The 24,301-nt window shown below is 37.1% G+C and overlaps 1 pseudogene; it reads left to right on the forward strand.

Moving 5' to 3' along the window:
• Positions 1-22,345: 22,345 nt before the first annotated feature.
• LOC131646598 (uncharacterized) lies at positions 22,346-23,648 on the forward strand (annotated as a pseudogene).
• The last annotated feature ends 653 nt before the right edge of the window (positions 23,649-24,301 follow it).

The following is a 24,301-nucleotide window of genomic DNA, read 5'->3' on the forward strand; positions in this document are numbered from 1 at the left end:
GTTCCATTTTAGAAATATTCTCGATGGAGATGTCGTTTAATTCCTGACAGTTTCGGTTATCGACTTATTAGCTCAAGTATAAGAGTCGATGCTTTATCTCGCCCGTCATTATATCCCCGAGGACCACTATTTTGGACGATGATATCTGATTGTCGTAGGAAATCTAGGTCCTGTTTCATATGTGTTAAAACAGATGACCATATTGGAAAACTTTACTTAGAAGATCGAGGATTTTGCAAGGTTGAAGGATTTACTGGAAAAAGAGGGAAAGCATAGGCCTTTGCATTGAGAGTATGAGGTTTTAGATTATTAACAAGGATTGTCATCGTATCGTGCACCCCGAGAACCATCTCAGCCATTATGCCACCTTTCGATGTTTCTTGAAGTTATAGATTCAGTAAATGCTTCAAGGATTTAAGTTGTTCGGTTAGTCGTTGATTATCAGTTATAAACCAGAGAATGGACGACAAACCAGAGCTCATCCTTCATAGAGCACGGTGAAAAATCGTTATGTTATGCAGGTAATGATATTAACAGAGTACTTCATTTTATTGGTTCAACTTTGCAGCTTAGGGAAACTGTTCCGCTTGTTCAGCCTTTAGTGGATGCTTCAAATTCTAATGGATTTCTAGTTGGCGAAGTACATATACACGAGTATATGCTGAAGGAACTTATCAAGTGGGAGAAATTTCAGTCAAACCGAGCTTTGAAAACCAGCAAACATCTCATCATGAGCTTGTGAGAAAGTTACTTATTCCACCAAGCTCGAGGTCTGTGTAACAGTTGAACTACTTGAGGCGAAGTTACACAATAGTGCGATAGCTCTTATTCAAAGTGCTTCGCCCTAATACCCAAACCTCGCGCTTGGCGGCTTATATAGGCATCCAGGTTAGGGGCATAACAACATGCAAAAATTTTACTCACAAGACGCAAGAACAGAAATGCATACAGAAGAATAATATATAAAAGCCTTAAAAAGGGCCCAAAACATTGTGCGGAGCCGAAGGGGCTTAAGTAATAATAATCAAAATAGAGTACGCATAAAAGCAAATTGTCTAGATATTACGAAAAAGCATCCTCAAAGGATGACCAATGATAAAAAATTGCGAGCCAATAAAAAACGAACTATGACTCTATGATTTTAAACCACACCAAGGGTTCTCCGGAGTCATGAAGTAAAGATAATGCAGGAGTTGCCGACTTAGGAGCTGAAAACAAAAAGTAATTACCAATAGGTCAGAGGTTGCTAGGATTTTTTTTTGTGTTGTAGGTATTAGAGTCATAGGTATAGGTATAGGGATGTTCAAATAAATCGGTTATTGGATTTATCCATATCCATATCCATAACCGGTTATTAAAAACCGGTTAATTATCAATATGGTTTTAACCAAATCCATATTTTGGATATATTATTAATATGGTTTTAACCAAATTCATATTTTGGATAACCATATCTAACATAAAAATTTAATTGGTCTATTATTTTTAAATCAAAAAAAAAATATAAAATTTTAAAATATTTTGCAGAAAGAAAACAAAACATAAAAATGAAAAATCGATTTTTTTGAAAGTTCGAAAAAATTGAATTTTCTGAAAATACCAAAAATATGAGTTTTTCGGAAATACGAAAAATCGAGTTTTTTTTGAAAAATTGAAAAATCGAGTTTCTATTTTTAAATACGAAAAAATCGAGTTGGTTGGAAATACGAATAAATTCAGTTTTTTCGAAATACGAAAAAATTGAGTTTTTCTAAAATAAATGATAAATCGAGTTTTTTTTGAAAAAAAAATGAAAAATTGAGTTTTCGGAAACACGAATAATTGAGTTTTTCAGAAATTTGAAAGAACGAGTTTTTTTTTAAAAAAATGAAAAATCAAGTTTTTTTTGAAAAAAACGAAATAATCGAGTTTTTTTTGAAAAATCAAAAAAATCTAGTTTTTTTCGGAAACACAAAAAAATTGAGTTCTTTTCGGAAACACGAAAAAATCAAGTTTTTGTTCCGTAAAAACGAAAAATCGAGTATTTTGAAAAAACGAAAAAATTCGAGTTTTTTTGAAAAATCGTGTCTTTGAAAAATATAAAAAGTCGATTTTCCAAAAAAATTAATATTTTAATAACTTAATTTAAAATTAAATTTTTAAATTTAAAACCGATTATAAAATTTGGTCATGGATATCCGGTTTATAACCGGTTTTGAAAAAATAAATCCGGTTATGAAAATTGGTTTTAAAATCCGGTTATACCAAATGGATAATATATGGATATGGATTGGTTATGGACAAAAACCGTCCATGAGCATCCCTACATAGGTATAGTGTTCTTGCTAGGATTTTTCTTGTCTTTTTGTGTGTTGTGTTTGTTGATTTTCAGGGTTGCAATACCGGTTGCAGTACAGTGATAAGTTTTCCAACCTATCAGGTAAGTTTGAAAGCTACTGTTTTGAATCGTTCCGAATTTTTTCCACAAAGTCAGAAAAAAATCGACGAACAGTACTTCTTTAGAATAGAATTCTAAAAGAAACTTGACCGTCAAAATTACAAATTCGTTGCTTTTCTATTTTTTATGAATTTTTTATTGTTTTCATAGTTTCAGAAAATTCTCAAAATTCTTATTTGTCTTAATTAAATTAAATTTTGTGTTTTTATATTTATATGAATTTATTTTGATCATTTTCCTTCTTTCTATTTGTTTTTGTCTTTTGAAACATAGTTGGTATTTTTGTGGGTGTTGATAACATGCTTGAACAAAGAACTTTGAGGTAGTTGGCTGTTCCTGATGTGAACTATAATGGTTTATGTATTGAGTATCCTGCAGCTGATGCACCTTTTGAATTGAAATATGGTTTAATACATTTGTTGCCTAGGTTTAATGGTTTTACAGGTGAGGATCCGCATGAGCATCTGAATGAATTCCAGGTTGTGTGCTCTACACCCTCCAAACCTTCACTAGAGGATATTGTCAAACAAATGGCTGCAAATAATCTCCAGTTTCAACAATAAATAGATTCTACTCTTCAGACTTTGCAAACACAAATTGGACAGCTTGCCACTTTGATGAATGTCATGCGACAAGCTCAAGGATCAAACCAACAACCCTTGGAAGAGCAATCTGTTTTTCAAATAGAGTTGCTTTCTGAAATTTTTGATGATACTTGTACTGATTTGTTTACAGCTGATTTTCCATCATTGTTTGGTTTTGATGATGTTTACTCTTGTGATGTTTGTACTGATTCTAAAATTTGCTCTGTTTGTGCTGAAATTGAGGTTGCCTTGCAAGTTGATATTCTTACTGTAGATGAGGTTGCAAATGAAGTTGTTCATGTAGATGAAGCTCTCGACACGCCGGTTTTCCGGAACAAACCATCCATCGAACAACCACCTTCCCAAGAGCTGAAACCAATTCCTGAAAAATGTTAAATATGCTTATTTAGAGATGAATGAAAAGCTACCAGTTATAATTTCTTATAACCTTGATTTTGATCAAGAAAATAAGCTTTTACAGGTTTTAAAGAAGCATAAGAAGGCGATTGGGTGGACTTTGATCGAAATTCCCGATATTAGCCCATCTATGGTTTTGCATAGGGTCTCAATTGAAGGGAAAGATGAAACAAAAGTAGTGAGACAACCCCTCAATATTTTGATCTCTGATGTTATGGAAAAGAAGATCACGTGCCCATTCGACACTTTTACTTATCGAAAATTCTTCTTTGATCCTGGAATAAAAGGCGAAGACACTAATAAAAATTTCAAGTTCAATGGACATTACCCAAAGCTACTCCATGAGATCCCCAATTTGAAAGAAGAGGATGTAGAAGATCTCTCTTTGGGAAATGCTGATTATGTGATCACTTATCCTCCTTGACTATTCGAGTGTGTTCTTTCCTTTCTCTCACTCTTATTTAATAGTTATGTCTGTTCATTGAGGACAATGCATGCTTTAAGTGTGGGGGAGAGAATCATTTATTTTTTTTGTGTTTGTTTGTTGTTTTGTTTTGTTTCCGGTTCTTTTAAATAAAGAAAGAATGCATAGTTTTGAAAGTTTTAGGCTGTAGATTAATTTGAGGTTAGTTGGTGGAGACTTGGGAAAAATTCACAAGATCGGTATCGTCTTAACACCATAAGTCTCCTGAGTTTGGAAATCATTTTGAATACTTGTTATGACATAGCCTTGAATTCTCATTCTCTAATATCTCTTGAGTAGTTTATCTTTGCAATCGGCACCATCTCACACGCGCTCTACGTAAGGAAGCCGATGAAAATAAGTGAGTGATCCAAGTTTTATTTGAAAAAAAAGAAAAGAAAAGGGAATACACCTTCTAAGTTAAGTGACCCTCACCTGGTCACTTAACCAAATGGTTGTGGAACCTACAAAAACATGAGTATAAGACACGTTGTTAGTTGGTTCAGAGGTTTCTGGTGCTAACCTTGGTAGGGAGGATTACAGTCAGATCCTCCGCAACTAAAATTGGGTAAGCAAGGGGTTATGCCACTTAGTTACAAGAACCCCATGCAAAAAGGATCATAGTCACTAACCGGCCGCCTTACTATGAGTGTGTGGAGATAACAGGCTTAATTTGATTGCGCCATAATGAAGAGAACAACAAGGAGGATGAGTAATTTAGGCTTAGGCATAATAACATGATTCAGATTAATTTGTATAGGAAGGAGGCTTATGACTGCACAATTGCGGAGTAGTATTCTTACGATATCCTTTGTGTGCAAAATTAGTACCTATCGATGCTATTTAACCGAAGAAGAGTTTGTAGCCTGGAATAAGTATTTGATGCTGTTGTGTTTTCTTGAGTTTTAATTTTATTTTGCTCGGAGAAAAGTTCAAGTGTGTGGGAATTTGAGCAGTGCATTTTAATGCACATTCCTCTATGATTTTACTTAGGCATTTCCATGGTTTGTTTTGTTTATTTTTATATTTTATGATGTTTTTATAACTTAGTTCATTTTTGCATTTATTTGATTTTCATATGTTATTTTTCAGCATTGACAACTTTTAATTAGAAAATTCATAACTGGAGCTACGAGAATCAGATTGACGCGTTCTAGTATTCGCCGGAAAGCTAAGAAAAAGAGCTATGACTTTCATGTTAGAGTAAAAGGAAAATTCGGAGTGCATAGTTCTGAGAATTTCGTTGAAGTTTCAATCATTAGAATAATTTGTTTTTGGGTCATTATTTCATGGTCTTGGGTTATGTTTTCGACCCGATTTGAGTTAGTAGTGAAGAAAACCTTATTTTGTTTTATAAGGGTTGGCAGCCGCTACAATACTTTGCACTTTTTTTTTACGAATTTTACTTTTTCTTTTGTGACTAGAATGAAGAACTAATCCTCGAAGGCAAATCCTGCTGCCTATGGGTTCTATTGCTTTAAGGTTATTCTAATATTAATTTAAATTTGATTTCTGTTCAATTCTTTTCTATGAAATCATTTGCTTAATTTGATTACAATTGTTTGCTTAATTCGATAGTTGCTCATAGGATAGAATTGATTAAATTCGATTGTGTGCATGTTCCTAAATTTAATTGCGTGTTATCGTTTGCTTAACTCGTTGACTCGTCATATTCTTAACCGTTTGCTTAATTCGGTAAACAGGAACATAACTCGTATGATTTTGATAAGCGCTTGCAGAGGCGAATATACCATACGGCTAGGGAGGGCATGTGCCTGGGCTCCCGGCCAAAATTTTTTTTTATAGTAATATATACATGTTATTAAAAAAAAGAAATTAAATTAAAAAGAAAAAAATAAAAAAAGTGAAACAAAATGAAAGAATAGAAGACAGAAAGACAAACTTAAACGCAAACGTAGTGACTCCGATTCCATGCCGTGACATCTCTTCTAACCTCCCTCCATCGTTGTTGCTGTCACCTCCCTCCTCTGTCTCTTCCTTCTCTCCGTCGCCGACTCGCCGCCATCTTCTCTTGATCTCTTCCATAATCCAATTTGCAGGTATGTTTCATGATTATTGAATATTAGGTAATCATTATGTCTCTTTTGTTTAGGTTATTTGATGAATCATGTAATCAAAATCAGATTTTTTTTGTACTGGTTGAGAATTTGGGGTTGAAAGAAAGAGTCATACAAATTATACAATATAGCAGAACAAAACTAAATAGCAGAACAAAAATGTAGTAGTACACAAAAATAGCTTAAAGAATTAATATTATTATTATTATTAAACTACAAAAAGTATGGATAAACTTTGATTTTACTGTTAGTTCAATAGTGTGTTTTGTTTGAGAGACAAGTGTTGATGTAGTGGCATTATATGGTGTTAATGTCTACTTAGTGTATTCATTATAGACACTGGACAATTCAAATGAGTTAAAACATGTGACATCACTAATTTTACTTCAGCCTATATACATAAGAAAATTCTAAATTTCGCAACTGTTGAAAACATTGAGTACACTGTACTGTCAGTACACAGTACATAGTATATATATTTTCTAAAGCTAAAGGCACATCCCACATTAAGATTCATAACAATTTTGTACAAAGCATGTGGCATTATTCTTTTAAATTTTTATTCTTTTAAATTTTAAAACTACAATTTTATAACTACTTTGTCTTTTATTCAGGGATGAGGAGGTTTTTGATTGATAGAGAAAATATTGAAAATGTGATTATTATGCAACCGGAAGCTGAATTAGAACCACCGCCTAGTAATGTGGTTAATGAGTTTAATACAAATGAGATTGTGCGTGATCCAGGTTGTAGGAAACAAATCAATGTACATACCTTTCAATGTACAAATCAATAGGGGCAGCTGTCATACCCCAAATTTGTCCTACCCTTTAATTTCTAACTGGCTTAAGCTTATGCATTTCATAGTCTCATGTACATACCTCCCATTAGGTCATCAACATAACTCATGCATTCATTAATCAATAATCTAGCATTTGGATCAAGGGTGTCGAAGAACTAGGATTTTACTATTACTTTCAGGCTCTCATTTTTACTCAAGGGAGATTCAAGCAGTTTCTTCATGATTTGTGAAATTAAGTTGAAAAAAATACTAAGGATCAAGCATGGCACTTAAGATAAATTATTGTTTGATTTGTTATGAAAGTTCGAAACGCGTATGAGGTTTGATTTAAAGGGTACATGGACAAGGTTGTCGTTTCATGCTTCATTCTTCCTACCTTTGACTATTTCAAGTGCAAGTTATTATGAGAAAGTTCAAACAATTAGTGTTTCAAGGATCATGGCTTAAAGTTCAATAAAATTCACTGGTTCTCATAGAAGGTGGAAAATGTTCAAGGATTGGATGAATTCATTTTGTGAGCTTACAAGGTTGGGAAAATAATACATTTGGATTTCTTGAGACCTAAGTAATAAGGCACACAAGGTCAAAGTTAGGCAAAGCCTACCAACTCATCGAAATTCAAGCAGCTTCATACCATTCCATTCATCACTATCACATTCATATTACAATTCCATACAAATTTCATTACCAAAAACCATACATTACAATCCATCACAGTGTTCATTACACCTTGAATCAACTCCTAAAAGCCCAAAATCCTACATATTCTAAGAAAGAAAAAAGCATTGTCATTACAAATCTTGAACATTACAAATCCTGTGCAGAGTACATATTTTAAATTCATCTTGAGTTTATCCCTAAAACCTTAATGTTCCTATGTAAGTCTTCAAGCTTTAGTTCATAATATTTCCAAAAAAAAGCTCCATGTCCACACTTGCAAGTAGCCTGTACACATGCCAGTCAAAACCGGTCCAGCATCATCATCCTAAGTCCACAAACAATTCTGAACCTGCACATCATGAATCAAACATCATCACTCCATTCAACAATGTATACATACACGTACTATGCGTGTTCAAGGCTACTGCATCGAGAAAACTCAAAACAGAATTTCAGAGCTTCATGGCATACTAATCTGATTCAGTCATAACAGTCCAATGCACATCAGCCACAAAAATATTGCATACACATTAACAATCATTATCAGACCTACAACATTGATAAACAGTTCATAACACAGGTTCAAAGCAAGCAAGGATCAAATGAAGTGCAAGAAACCTATTTCTACAAGAAAATGTGAATTCAGAATTCAAGAAAAGAAATCAGACCACATTCACACCAACAGCTCATAACAGAAAAGCCATCATATGTAAATACCAAAAAACAGTTACCACTCTTAATCAGTTCAGACTAACCTATGTTTTCAAATAACTAACTCCAACAGAATTCAGTCCCTAACAAAAGCTAACAGATTTCATAACCAATTGCTAACAGAAACTACCCAACATGTAACTGAATTCATCACAGAAAACTTCAACAAAAGAATCTCTCGAACCTTCTTCATCACCAACAAATCTTCATCAGTACCCTACAACCGAACCCTCACATCACATTCAAACCATATACTACAACTACCAAACCAACCTAGCAGTTTTTAACTAACTTCAAGTATCAGTAACCAACTAACAGAACCAACTAACTCCTTAACCAACTTCTAACCACCAACTAACATTTCCAACAGCTTTTTAACCATCCCTAACATTCTAACAGAATCAGTTAGAACCCTAACTAACTCTAACTGTATCAATAACAAGAAGAAACTAACTTTGTAACTGACTGAGTTTTAACAGAAAAAATCAGAAGAAGCGCTAACCTGATTCAACAACCTCCACTTCCTATAAATCAGAACCTGGATTCATTCTCCACGCCCCCACAATTCTTCAATCACTCTCTTCACTTCACCATTCTCTCAAACTCTCTCTTCATTCTTCTCCCACCTTCAATCTTCAATCCGTCACCATCCTCCACCCACTCCAGAATCCACTTCCATTCTCTCAGCTTCAATCACCTTCTCTCGATCCATTCTCTCATTTTCACAACCTTCATCTTCATAACACTTCACCTCTCTGCAACAAAAGAAGAAACCAGAAAATATCAGAGGCTTCCTCTTCATCTTCAAGCAACAATTCACGCAGCAATACAGCAAAGCAACCACCGAAATCTTCATCACCTTCAACTCACCATAACAGAATCTTCAATTTCTCCTTCGATTCATCTTCAATCATCATCGTCATCCACATCTGTTCTTAATCATCAACGCGCATCTTCAGCAAAATTCTATCGCCCTTCTTCATCTTCATAGCATCACCGATTCTCAGACTTCATATCCCCTGCAACCTCTCTCTAAAGCCTCAATCCACGTCATTCATCATCTGAACCACTCTTCGTTCACCAATCTCTCTTCCTCAAATCATCAATCTTGAACCATCTCCATCTTCATCAACGATAATCATCAAATCTCCATTTCCTTGTCATCTTCATCTGCGTCAAACAACAACAACGTCGCAACATCATCAAGGCCTTGAATCAGAAACGAATAGAAGAAGGTTGCAAAGGTGAGGTGTTGGTTTCGTCATTGATTTCACGTCAGTGTAGTCGGAGAAGGTTGCTTCCTCCGGCCACCGCACTGTTACGCGAGGATGAGAGATTGAGACGGAGAGGAGTGAGGTCCTAGATCATGGAGCGGCGTCTTTGCGCCGTCGCCGGAAAAGAGAGTGGTGAGAGTCCGGCCGCCGCGAGTGAGGAGAGGGAGAGAGTTTCTTCGTATGAACTCCAAGCGTCACAAGGTTCTGAACCCTAATCCCCTTTCTTCAAATTTAGTTTTTATTTTAATTATTTAATTTATTTATCAAAATTAAAACTAATAAAAATATCTAAAAATCTGAATGCATGGATCAATTCTTCTGGGCCATACGAATTGCTGGTGTATACCCCCTGTGGCCCATAATGTCCGTTTTTGGTAATGCTGAAGAATGAACAACAAAAAATATGATTGGGCCTCCTGATTGGGCCCTGCGCCCAGTGTACTGATTGCACCACCATATTCAATTTACACCCCCCTTGATTCATAAATTCCAAGTAACAATTAGATTTTTTTATAGTTTTTTTCCATTTTTTTTTTAGGTTCTAGAAACATAAAATCAATAAAGCTTGTTAGATTTCTAGGCCACTTTTAGGTTTAATTTTAGTCTTAGAATTCCTTCATAAAAAAGGTCATAAAAAATAGTAGTTTTTTTAGTTGAATTTCGCACTAATACTTGAACCATTTTCTCTATGTTTTGTACCATTTTCATGTTGTTTTTTGTATAATTGTTGTGCGATTTTGTTACTTGTTTTGGCCATACTTTTGGCCTATTTTGTTAATACCATTTTAATACTCCTTTTAGAATTTAGTAACCATAACTTTAGGCTAGATTTGTACATAAACAATAACAACGACTAGGCTTAGAGATTAGGCTAGTCCCCTACTTGTTCATTCTTTTTCTTTTACAACATAAAACATCTAAAAATATTCAAATAAAATCCCCATAAAAAATACAAAGAAAACACTTAAAACACTAATAATCAAAGTGAAAATTCTTGAAAAAGAGAATGGAAGCTTGAAACGTCCCTTGCTTAAGGGAATGTTCGAGTGCTTGGATCTCCCTTGCTTAAGGGTCCGATTCAGGCGTAAGTTCTCAACTTCTAAAAAACACCAACCAAAGAGTAACTCGAGTTTCCCTTGCTTAAGGGATTTCCTCGAAACGCTCAAAGTCTCTCTCTCATCTCTTTCTCTTAAGGGCACCGTTATTTCCGCTCGTACGCATCCTAGGTCGATCCCTTATGCAAGAGCGCGAACGTTAACGCCGCCCAACTAAAAAACACAAAAACAAACAAAACTATGGAGCCGAACTACGGCGCTCTGATTCCTGAAAAGGATACGTAGGCATCAAGTCGCGGGGCTTGAACGAGCACACTTGTAAATATTCCTTCTTTTCCCCGTATTTCTTTTGCATTCATTCGCATATAGACATAGACATAGTACACACCCTCTAGATAGAAACAAACATAGGTGGATACCATCGAGTACGATGGGCGCGAGGGGTGCTAATACCTTCCCCTCGCGTAACCGACTCCCGTACCTAGATTCTCTGGTCGCAAGACCCTGTTCCTTCCTTTGTTAGGTTTCCTGATATTCCTTTCCCTTATGGGATAAATATATTGGTGGCGACTCTGTTAATTTTTCGCGAGCGTGCGACAGCTGGCGACTCTGCTGGGGATACCTAAGCAAGTCGATCCTAGCCTTTGTTTGTTTTATTTTACTGGGTGTTTATTTGTCTTTTATGTCAATATCTTGTATATATGTTTGCATGTTTTATTTTATGCTTGCATATCATGCTTATTTCTGCTTGCACATCATGCATCTGGACTATATTATGGGTCCCCGTGGGGGCCACATATTTTTCTGCTTTGTTTTGCAGGTGGGGGGTTTATGTGAGGTAAAAGGCCCACTACCCAGGCCAGTGACACATAGGATTAGCGTGGATGCTCATGTTGACTCCCGTAGCGCTTGCTATGATCGAGTTTGACATGGGGTACCACAACTGGGCGAGGTTCTTTCATGGAACACTGTGTCTGGCACGCTTGTTGCCTCAAACACTTTGTACCCCATGGGAACTGTAGACCCTAGTGACCATTAGGGACCACTTGTCCGTGTCTAGACTTCATACCCGTGAGATTGGGGTGGGACAGGAAACCTTGACTCCTACATACCATTGCTTCTTCATATTTGAGGTCGGACCTTTATTTGGTCTGTTCTCATGGTGCTTGATATTCTGGTATTCAAAAAGGCATCAAACCTTTGATCCCGTGACATTTGGCCTGTACAGAGGTTTCATATCAGTTATTCAGAGGATTGTACAGTGGTTTCTAAGATTATTTGGACCTTGATCCCATGCTTTTGCATTGCATAACATCATTGCTTTATCCACTTCATTTGTGAGGAATTCTAAAGTCTATTTCCAAAAAAAAAAGAAAAAAAGGAAATAGAAAAGCAGAAAAAAGAAAAGAAAAGATATTCTATACAAAAAATGCTTTGATTTCAAAAAAAAAACAAAACAAAAGTGTGTGAAAGGACTTTAGGATCCCTTGGAAATGAAACATTGCATTCATACCATCATGCATTCCATGGTTCTCTCAGAGACTTATGGGACCCTTCTATCCAGATTTCAAGATCAACAACAAATTTGACTTCTCACTGCCACGAGCTCCGAGATAAACTATGGAACAACTCCGTGAGGTTTTTGACTGAAATGAGACCAGAAATGGGGATTAACATGAATCAATGTATGGAGTCTCTTCAAGTTTTTCTCTTAGACACAAAGAGTTAAGACAAGTTCCTCAGAGGCCAAACGCAAATGTTAATCTCACCTCAAGAGAAGGTCTTATGTATCAGAATGTTTGAAGTAATGTTGAGATTCCTATTCTTGGTAAAGAGAATTCACATCATTGAAGTCTGCAAGTTTCCAATTATTGAAATTGACAAAAGGTTCCACCTCTTGGAGAAAAGATTGAAAGCCATAAAAAGTCGTGACTCCACTAATTCAGATGTTGTTGGTTTGTGCCTAATGCCTGATATCAAGAAATGCAAAGATCTTCTACTCTCACTCCGAATGGTTTGGATATTGAAGCTAAATTGGTAATCATCTCTTGTACGTGTGTGGAAGTTGCTTGGGGCTCCCGATCGAGGGATAAGCAAGACGTACTCTTATCTTGAGCATTGCATCATTCACATTGCTCGAATCCCTTAAAGCACTACAAATTCCTAGGTGATTTCGTCAGAATCTTCTTCCGTGTGATAATCAAGAGTGTTCTTCGCAATGCTTCTCATTCTCAAGGTTCTACTTCATATATCAGTTGCCTTTTCTCAGGATCTCCTTCTCAGTGGCCTTGCTAGTTAACAGAGACAAGAAGAACATGAGAAACAAATTGATGTGATTCTATTGCCTTGTGCTCATTCGTTTCCTTGTCTGTCGGAATTTCAATTGGTTAAGATTCGTGTATTGGGTCTTCTTCACCACAAATAGATCTCCTCAATTTGATGAACTTGCAAGGTTCTTCCATGTTTGATGGCAAATACTTTCTCCAACATCTATGCTTGGGGCTCCCGCACGAGGGATAAGCAAGACGTACTCTTATCTTGAGCATTGCATCACTCGCATTGCTCGAATCCCTAAAGCAAAGCAAAAGTTTACGACTCATGGGTGACTTCGTTGGAGTTCTCTTTTGGAGTAATCTGAAGTGTTTGGAAAGAACTGCAAAAAGTATTCAAGATCAATAAGTCCAGACGGAGTCAAGTCTCCTCAACAATGGCAGCCATTAAGTTCTTCATTGCATTCTCATTCGTAACATTTCATTGTTTGTTTAAGCACTGATTGCATGTAAAAACTTGTTAATTTCTGAATAAAAATCATAATGCATTGTTTATGTTTGTCTTGAAGTAATCCATTCGTTATCACTCATAAAATGTTTTTGGCATTACGATACCAACTTTACCAATCCCTTGCTCAGGCAAAAATCTGAGGGAGAATGATGAAAAATAAAAATGCAAAATCTCTAATCGTGTGTTTTTAAATAAAACCCAGCTGAGGATGTACAGGCATTATTTCAAATCTCCAAACACCGGAGATATAAGGGAGATAGACCCTCGTCAGCCCCTTTGAGCCTTGAAGTAGGAGTTCTTTTCTAAATCATTAAAACCCTTATTTTGACCTTGGGGCAGGGTAGTGTTCATTTGACTTGATCGAGTGTTCAAAACTCACCAGAAGGGCATGCATCTAAGGATACAACAATGGTTATCCTCCAAAAGGTTGAGGAAAGTCAAGACCGTAATGATTATCCTTATTTCATCAAGAGATCAAGAGATGACGATGCCACAATGGTAATCCTTCATCAAATCAAAGGAGTGAGGCGGTCGCAATCACCTCCAACGAATCAAAGATAATGCAAGGTCACACGACTTGTTAAAAAAAAATATATCAAAAAAGATGGCGAAAAATAATGAAAATAAAAGATGAAAAGAAAATGGCAAAAGAAAAAAGATGATGAAATTGCCAAGCAAGAACAAAGTCGTGTGATCATGAATCAGAAGAATAAAAGGTGAGCGACCGTCATGTCCAAAGAACCTCATTGATTCCTCAACCATTTCAAATTCCTTGTGAGGGATGAACACTCGTGTCGAGTTAACTGAACATAGGACTGGAGAACATCACGAAGGGGGTGGGTACAAATAATTTTGAGCCTAAAAATCCTTTGTTTTCTAAAAAACCGTGAACCCGGCCAAATTACAACCCTTAAAAGTCCTAATTGAAGTAGGGTTTATTTCGAAAGCGCACTCCAATGAGATAGCGTTTAACTGACTCCCAATGAAGCGTGACACATATCCATGTTGGCATCGTATGCCTACTTTATCTTTCATATGCAAAAATCGAGGTTGTGTCAACTAGTGATTCAGTCACAAAAGGTCGCAACCTCATTTCATAAAAAGTTTCTTTAAACTTCAAGACTAACATAGGCTTTGCATTAGAATCATCATTCTTAGAATTAACATTTTTTTTTGCATGCAAAATATGTGCTTAACATCAAGGAAATTTTCAAGGATGAGAATCAGTGAGCAACTTGATCATGTCAAAATACAAGAGACTTGAGAACTCCGAGGAGTAAAAGCCAATCATTTCAAATGTTGACCATCAAGGGGAAGATCCTCTAAAAACTCCATTGGGCATGAACAGTTAATGCCTTCTTCGATTACCTTGAGGGGAAGAGTTTGAAGACTCCGTTGAGCGTGGTAAAGTTGTTTCCACGTTTGTTTGACTTCAAAACAAAGAAAGCTTGAGGATTCTAAGTAAGATGTACCTAATCAGGGGCAATTGAATCGAGGTTGGACCTCTCAAATTCAGCATATCTAGGGCAATCATGTCGATAAATCTCTTCAAGCTTCGATCAATCTGGGGCAATCACGTCGAGGAATCTCTCTCAAGTTCAACCAATCTGGGGCAGTTACGTCGAGATTTGGTAAATCTCTCCAAGGATCCTTTAGGGCAAATTCCTCCATAAGTCACGAAGCTTGGGGCACAATTCTGAGTTTTTTGTCGCTCCATGACCATAGGAGTTTATTTCTCCTAGGAATTTGGTCTCTCCCCAAGCATAGGAGTTTATTTCTCCTAAGAGTTCGTTCCATTCCTCAAGCATAGGAGTTTATTTTTCCTAGGAGCTGTTCTGCTTCCCTAATCAAGGCTCTTTACCTGAATTTCTCATCCCCGACATGGTGAATTGAGGGAATCTCCTCAAGTTGAAAATCCTCCAAGCAATGGCGCATGGTGAGAAGTCAGAAGCTATTCTTCAAGTCAAAGAAGGTGCATCTTGCAAACCAAAGTCCAATATCTTTTGGCACCTCTACATGGTCCTCAACACTAAGGGGATTCTCCTTGGTGTCTACCTCACTAATGCCTTTATTTGGCATCCTGCATATAGTGTTCACTGCATATAACATTGCATCCTCAAAAGCGTAGCATATCCGCCAAAGCGGATCATTACGCCATAGAAAGATTCAAACATGCATACAAAGCATAAGCCAGATAATATAAATCATCCCTCAATCAAGACAATGACACTTCCCCACATAAAAAGTTGTCCTTACAAACTCCGATTGATGTCTGCTACTCCATTACAAATCTCCTCCGTCCACGGTGCCGATACTCGGTTTTCTCAATCCCCAAAAAGAAATCTCCCCAATACGGATCGGATGCAATGTCTTTCTTCGTCAGAATCGTTGTCTCCGAGGTTATTTCCCGTGTGCCGCGCGCATATTAGAGTGCGAATGAGGGTGGGCATTCAACCCATCTCATTTTTCAATCGTTTGAATAAACCATACTTGGTGTGTGGCGATTCGAACGATTGCCACTCTTGAAGAGTTACACCCCGCCGTTGGCCTGAGGGATTAATGTAATTCTTATGCTTCGTAAGCATCAATATCCCCGTAATCCCCCGTGGTTACTGTCATCTTATTGCCGAGCCTAGTCGTCCCTAGTCTCCGTGATTCCTTCCCTCGTACGGGAAAATTTTTCAGATCCAACCCCCATGTTGCGTATCCTTTGCCTTCCGTCCTGGCAAATCATTTCAAGACTAAATCCCAATCCCCAGTAAGTCCATCTACCAAGCTTCTCACACACTCGTATGTGTCATTCTTTTGGTACTCGTATGTATCTCCTTTTAACACTCGTCTGTGTCATTCTTTCGATACTCGTCTGTATCTCCTTTTGATGCTCGTATGTGTCATTCTTTCGATACTCGTCTGTATCTCTCCTTTTGATGCTCGTATGTGTCATTCTTTCGATACTCGTTTGTATCTCCTTTTGATGCTCGTATGTGTCATTCTTTCGATACTCGTCTGTATCTCCTTTTGATGCTCGTATGTGTCATTCTTTCGATACTCGTCTGTATCTCCTTTTGATGCTCGTATGTGTCATTCTTTCGGTACTCGTTTGTATCTTCTTTTGATGCTCGTATGTGTCATTCCTGCGATACTCGTCTGTATCTCCTTTTGATGCTCGTATGTGTCATTCCTTTGGTACTCGTCTGTATCTTCTTCCGATGCTCGTATGTGTCATTCTTTCGATACTCGTCTGTATCTTCTTTTGATGCTCGTCTGTGCCATTCTTTCGATACTCGTCTGTATCTCCTTTTGATGCTCGTATGTGTCATTCTTTCGATACTCGTCTGTATCTTCTTTTGATGCTCGTCTGTGTCATTCTTTCGATACTCGTCTGTATCTCTCCTTTTGATGCTCGTATGTGTCATTCTTTCGATACTCGTCTGTATCTCCTTTTGATGCTCGTATGTGTCATTCTTTTGGTACTCGTCTGTATCATCTTCCGATGCTCGTAAGTGTCATTCTTTCGATACTCGTCTGTATCTCCTTTTGATGCTCGTCTGTGTCATTCTTTCGATACTCGTCTGTATCTTCTTTTGATGCTCGTATGTGTCATTCCTTTGGTACTCGTCTGTATTTTCTTTTGATGCTCGTATGTGTCGTTCCTTTGGTACTCGTCTGTATCTTCTCTTTGATGCTCGTATGTGTCATTCTCTCGATACTCGTCTGTATCTCCCTTTGGATGCTCGTATGTGTCATTCTATCGATACTCGTCTGTATCTCCTTTAAAACACTTGTCTATCTTACCTTCCCACCAGACATACTTCTGCTCCGACCACTTCCATGTAGTAAACATTTCCTTTAAGAACCTTGTATTGGCACCTTGGGCTACGTTACAAGCTCTCACCATTCATCCAATGACTCACTGTAAATCATTCCACTAGAAAACCAAAAAAAAAATTCTCTTTCCCCAGCAGATATCAAAATATAAAAAAATAAAAATAACACCTACACCATCCTTTCAGGACAAATTTCAGGTTTTGATATTTAATCTTCTTCTACCTCGAATGTTCGAAAGGCTAACACCAATCTCACCTTCAGGTTTAAGACGATTAAATAGGGGCAGCTGTCATACCCCAAATTTGTCCTACCCTTTAATTTCTAACTGGCTTAAGCTTATGCATTTCATAGTCTCATGTACATACCTCCCATTAGGTCATTAACATAACTCATGCATTCATTAATCAATAATCTAGCATTTGGATCAAGGGTGTCGAAGAACTAGGATTTTACTATTACTTTCAGGCTCTCATTTTTACTCAAGGGAGATTCAAGCAGTTTCTTCATGATTTGTGAAATTAAGTTGAAAAAAATACTAAGGATCAAGCATGGCACTTAAGATAAATTATTGTTTGATTTGTTATGAAAGTTCGAAACGCGTATGAGGTTTGATTTAAAGGGTACATGGACAAGGTTGTCGTTTCATGCTTCATTCTTCCTACCTTTGACTATTTCAAGTGCAAGTTATTATGAGAAAGTTCAAACAATTAGTGTGTCAAGGATCATGGCTTAAAGTTCAATAAAATTCACTGGTTCTCATAGAAGGTGGAAAATGTTCAAGGATTGGATGAATTCATTTTGTGAGCTTACAAGGTTGGGAAAATAATACATTTGGATTTCTTGAGACCTAAGTAATAAGGCACACAAGGTCAAAGTTAGGCAAAGCCTACCAACTCATCGAAATTCAAGCAGCTTCATACCATTCCATTCATCACTATCACATTCATATTACAATTCCATACAAATTTCATTACCAAAAACCATACATTACAATCCATCACAGTGTTCATTACACCTTGAATCAACTCCTAAAAGCCCAAAATCCTACATATTCTAAGAAAGAAAAAAGCATTGTCATTACAAATCTTGAACATTACAAATCCTGTGCAGAGTACATATTTTAAATTCATCTTGAGTTTATCCCTAAAACCTTCATGTTCCTATGTAAGTCTTCAAGCTTTAGTTCATAATATTTCCAAAAAAAAGCTCCATGTCCACACTTGCAAGTAGCCTGTACACATGCCAGTCAAAACAGGTCCAGCATCATCATCCTAAGTCCACAAACAATTCTGAACCTGCACATCATGAATCAAACATCATCACTCCATTCAACAATGTATACATACACGTACTATGCGTATTCAAGGCTACTGCATCAAGAAAACTCAAAACAGAATTTCAGAGCTTCATGGCATACTAATCTGATTCAGTCTTAACAGTTCAATGCACATCAGCCACAAAAATATTGCATACACATTAACAATCATTATCAGACCTACAGCATTGATAAACAGTTCATAACACAGGTTCAAAGCAAGCAAGGATCAAATGAAGTGCAAGAAACCTATTTCTACAAGAAAATGTGAATTCAGAATTCAAGAAAAGAAATCAGACCACATTCACACCAACAGCTCATAACAGAAAAGCCATCATATGTAAATACCAAAAAACAGTTACCACTCTTAATCAGTTCAGACTAACCTATGTTTTCAAATAACTAACTCCAACAGAATTCAGTCCCTAACAAAAGCTAACAGATTTCATAACCAATTGCTAACAGAAACTACCCAACATGTAACTGAATTCATCACAGAAAACTTCAACAAAAGAATCTCTCGAACCTTCTTCATCACCAACAAATCTTCATCAGTACCCTACAACCGAACCCTCACATCACATTCAAACCATATACTACAACTACCAAACCAACCTAGCAGTTTTTAACTAACTTCAAGTATCAGTAACCAACTAACAGAACCAACTAACTCCTTAACCAACTTCTAACCACCAACTAACATTTCCAACAGCTTTTTAACCATCCCTAACATTCTAACAGAATCAGTTAGAACCCTAACTAACTCTAACTGTATCAATAACAAGAAGAAACTAACTTTGTAACTGACTGAGTTTTAACAGAAAAAATCAGAAGAAGCGCTAACCTGATTCAACAACCTCCACTTCCTATAAATCAGAACCTGGATTCATTCTCCACGCCCCCACAATTCTTCAATCACTCTCTTCACTTCACCATTCTCTCAAACTCTCTCTTCATTCTTCTCCCACCTTCAATCTTCAATCCGTCACCATCCTCCACCCACTCCAGAATCCACTTCCATTCTCTCAGCTTCAATCACCTTCTCTCGATCCATTCTCTCATTTTCACAACCTTCATCTTCATAACACTTCACCTCTCTGCAACAAAAGAAGAAACCAGAAAATATCAGAGGCTTCCTCTTCATCTTCAAGCAACAATTCACGCAGCAATACAGCAAAGCAACCACCGAAATCTTCATCACCTTCAACTCACCATAACAGAATCTTCAATTTCTCCTTCGATTCATCTTCAATCATCATCGTCATCCACATCTGTTCTTAATCATCAACGCGCATCTTCAGCAAAATTCTATCGCCCTTCTTCATCTTCATAGCATCACCGATTCTCAGACTTCATATCCCCTGCAACCTCTCTCTAAAGCCTCAATCCACGTCATTCATCATCTGAACCACTCTTCGTTCACCAATCTCTCTTCCTCAAATCATCAATCTTGAACCATCTCCATCTTCATCAACGATAATCATCAAATCTCCATTTCCTTGTCATCTTCATCTGCGTCAAACAACAACAACGTCGCAACATCATCAAGGCCTTGAATCAGAAACGAATAGAAGAAGGTTGCAAAGGTGAGGTGTTGGTTTCGTCATTGATTTCACGTCAGTGTAGTCGGAGAAGGTTGCTTCCTCCGGCCACCGCACTGTTACGCGAGGATGAGAGATTGAGACGGAGAGGAGCGAGGTCCTAGATCATGGAGCGGCGTCTTTGCGCCGTCGCCGGAAAAGAGAGTGGTGAGAGTCCGGCCGCCGCGAGTGAGGAGAGGGAGAGAGTTTCTTCGTATGAACTCCAAGCGTCACAAGGTTCTGAACCCTAATCCCCTTTCTTCATTTTTAGTTTTTATTTTAATTATTTAATTTATTTATCAAAATTAAAACTAATAAAAATATCTAAAAATCTGAATGCATGGATCAATTCTTCTGGGCCATACGAATTGCTGGTGTATACCCCCTGTGGCCCATAATGTCCGTTTTTGGTAATGCTGAAGAATGAACAACAAAAAATATGATTGGGCCTCCTGATTGGGCCCTGCGCCCAGTGTACTGATTGCACCACCATATTCAATTTACACCCCCCTTGATTCATAAATTCCAAGTAACAATTAGATTTTTTTATAGTTTTTTTCCATTTTTTTTTAGGTTCTAGAAACATAAAATCAATAAAGCTTGTTAGATTTCTAGGCCACTTTTAGGTTTAATTTTAGTCTTAGAATTCCTTCATAAAAAAGGTCATAAAAAATAGTAGTTTTTTTTAGTTGAATTTCGCACTAATACTTGAACCATTTTCTCTATGTTTTGTACCATTTTCATGTTGTTTTTTGTATAATTGTTGTGCGATTTTGTTACTTGTTTTGGCCATACTTTTGGCCTATTTTGTTAATACCATTTTAATACTCCTTTTAGAATTTAGTAACCATAACTTTAGGCTAGATTTGTACATAAACAATAACAACGACTAGGCTTAGAGATTAGGCTAGTCCCCTACTTGTTCATTCTTTTTCTTTTACAACATAAAACATCTAAAAATATTCAAATAAAATCCCCATAAAAAATACAAAGAAAACACTTAAAACACTAATAATCAAAGTGAAAATTCTTGAAAAGAGAATGGAAGCTTGAAACGTCCCTTGCTTAAGGGAATGTTCGAGTGCTTGGATCTCCCTTGCTTAAGGGTTCCATTCAGGCGTAAGTTCTCAACTTCTAAAAAACACCAACCAAAGAGTAACTCGAGTTTCCCTTGCTTAAGGGATTTCCTCGAAACGCTCAAAGTCTCTCTCTCATCTCTTTCTCTTAAGGGCACCGTTATTTCCGCTCGTACGCATCCTAGGTCGATCCCTTATGCAAGAGCGCGAACGTTAACGCCGCCCAACTAAAAAACACAAAAACAAACAAAACTATGGAGCCGAACTACGGCGCTCTGATACCTGAAAAGGATACGTAGGCATCAAGTCGCGGGGCTTGAACGAGCACACTTGTAAATATTCCTTCTTTTCCCCGTATTTCTTTTGCATTCATTCGCATATAGACATAGACATAGTACACACCCTTTAGATAGAAACAAACATAGGTGGATACCATCGAGTACGATGGGCGCGAGGGGTGCTAATACCTTCCCCTCGCGTAACCGACTCCCGTACCTAGATTCTCTGGTCGCAAGACCCTGTTCCTTCCTTTGTTAGGTTTCCTGATATTCCTTTCCCTTATGGGATAAATATATTGGTGGCGACTCTGTTCATTTTTCGCGAGCGTGCGACATCAAGCATTACGATGATTATAATAATCAAAGACAAAGTGTGATAAGTAAATTTGCTAATGCAACCAAGGAATCAGAAGAATTGTATAAGATTCGTTTGACTTGTTCTTTAGATTGTTCAAGATCATAGCACAGGGGATGGCTTTTCGTGGCCATGATGAATCCTATACTTCTCTAAATAAGGGCAATTTTAGAGAGATGGTAGATTGGGTAAAATCTCAGAATGAACAAGTGAGGGATGCTTTTGACCGTGGTGAGAAAAATTGCACAATGACTTGCGGTGACATTCAAAAGGAGCTTGCGACGTGTTGTGCACATGAAGTTACCAAGGTGATTATGGAAGAGCTTGGTGATAGACAATTCTCCGTGCTTATTGACGAGTCACGTGATATATCCGTGAAAGAGCAAATGGCGGTGATGTTGAGGTTAGTAGTTGTATTTTCCAATTTTTAATTTTCATTACCTATTATTCTCTACATGCCGCCAAGTAAACTTGTTGATTTTTTTTAGGTTTTTAAATGGCAAAGGGAATATTGTGGAACGATTTATTGCTCTACATCATGTCACGGATACTACATCTGACTCATTAAGGAATGCTCTTTGTGGTATTCTTGATAAGTACAAGTTATCTATTTCAAGGATACGAGGGCAAGGATATGATGGAGCTTCAAATATGAGAGGTGAATTTAATGGTTTACAAAGAAAAATTATTGATGAAAACCCTTATGCTTTCTATGTCCATTGTTATGCTCACCGTTTGCAATTGGTTGTTGTGTCGGTTACTAGTAGTTGCTCATCTATTCATGATTTCTTTGAGTACATCACTTTGATTGTGAATACAACAAGTGCATCTTGTAAGAGGAGGGATGCTTTGATAGAGGCACAACACCAAGATATTTTAAATAAACTTGAGAGTGGTCAGATATCTAGAGGAAGAGGCTTGCACCAATCATCTAATCTCACTAGACCCGGGGATACTAGATGGGGCTCACATCATACTACATTGATTCGTTTGGATCAAATGTGGTCCTCCGTATTAAAGGTGCTTAGTATGGTTCATGAAGATGGACGTGGACCATCTCAAGCAGTGAGTTTGATAGAAAAAATGGAGAGCTTTAAATTTGCTTTTATTTTGAGGTTAATGTTAAAGTTGTTTGGTATCACAAACGAGCTTTCAAATGTCTTACAAAGAAAAGATCTTAATATTGTGAATGCCATGGAATTAGTTGATGTTGCCAAAGCTCGATTGGCCACAATGAGAGAGAGTGGTTGGAATAATTTTTTTTGCTGATGTCCAAGAATTTTGTGTTGCTAAAGGTATTCCGGTGCCAAATATGGATGACGAAATACCAGTTCGGGGTCGTTCAAGAGTAGAAGGGAGGACTATAACTAATCTTCATCATTACCGTGCAAAGATTTTTTATGTTGCTATTGACAAGATATGTGCGGAGATGGATCACCGCTTTAGTGAAAGAAGTAACATTATACTTGATTGCTTTTCATGCCTTGACCCTAAGAATTCTTTCTCCAAGTTTGATGTTGATAAGCTTGCTCGTCTCACAGATATTTATCATGCTGACTTTTCTGATGATGACCGAGGAACAATTAGGGATCAACTTGACACTTATGTTCTTCAAGTGAGAAGAAATGCTTCATTTTCCACTTGTGAAGATGTTAAAAGTTTGGCTATGAAGATGGTTCAAACTGAGAAACATTTGGCATTTCTATTGGTTTATAAACTTATAGAGTTAGCTTTGATATTGCCAGTGTCGACAGGATCCGTTGAAAGAGCTTTTTCAGCAATGAAAATTATCAAGTCTAAATTGCGAAATAAGATCAACGATGTGTGGTTCAATGATTTGATGATATGTTACACCGAGCGGGAAATATTCAAGTCACTTGATGATATAGATATTATTCGAACATTCACCGCAAAGAAGTCTCGGAAAGGACATTTGCCTCGTAATTTTATTTAACTCTCTATTGTAAGGTTATGTTTGTTTCTTTTATTTTGATCGACGACTATTTATATATTATATATAATATAAATTTGCGATCTTTAAATTTTTGCCCAGGCTATATAATTTTTCTAGCTCCGCCACTGAGCGCTTGTCTGATTAATCTCATGATCGAATATGATCGAAGCCATTTAGGGATTGGTGTTATTATATCCGATGATAAGTCGGAACCCGAATCAGTAGGATTACTCGTTTTAGCTTATTTGATAATCACTTATTTACTCTGTTTTATAACAAAACAATCATCCTTACGATACGATACTCGAGTTGTCGTTACTGTTAACTACGGTTTTTAAAATACTCGATTTTGATTCGTGCGCGACAGCGGACCACCCTTGAAAGCCTCTCACCCTTACCGCTCTTGTGCTTTGGGGGCTTACTTACATCCCAGATTTTATTATAGCCCGAATAAGACCGACTTGTACATCGACATAACCTGAGTATGATCCAGGTTATTCCTCGGATTAAGAGAGATCGCATATAAATTGCACATTTCCGTTGCAAAGGGCTAATCAATAGATGATTCTGTTACACAATAAATATTCGGTTATGAATGGTTAATAAGCTGTTACGAGTCATTAAGAGGAATCAATTACGGATCTTAAATATCC

This window comes from Vicia villosa, linkage group LG2, assembly GCF_029867415.1.
Source record: "Vicia villosa cultivar HV-30 ecotype Madison, WI linkage group LG2, Vvil1.0, whole genome shotgun sequence".
Classification (NCBI taxonomy): Eukaryota; Viridiplantae; Streptophyta; class Magnoliopsida; order Fabales; family Fabaceae; genus Vicia; species Vicia villosa.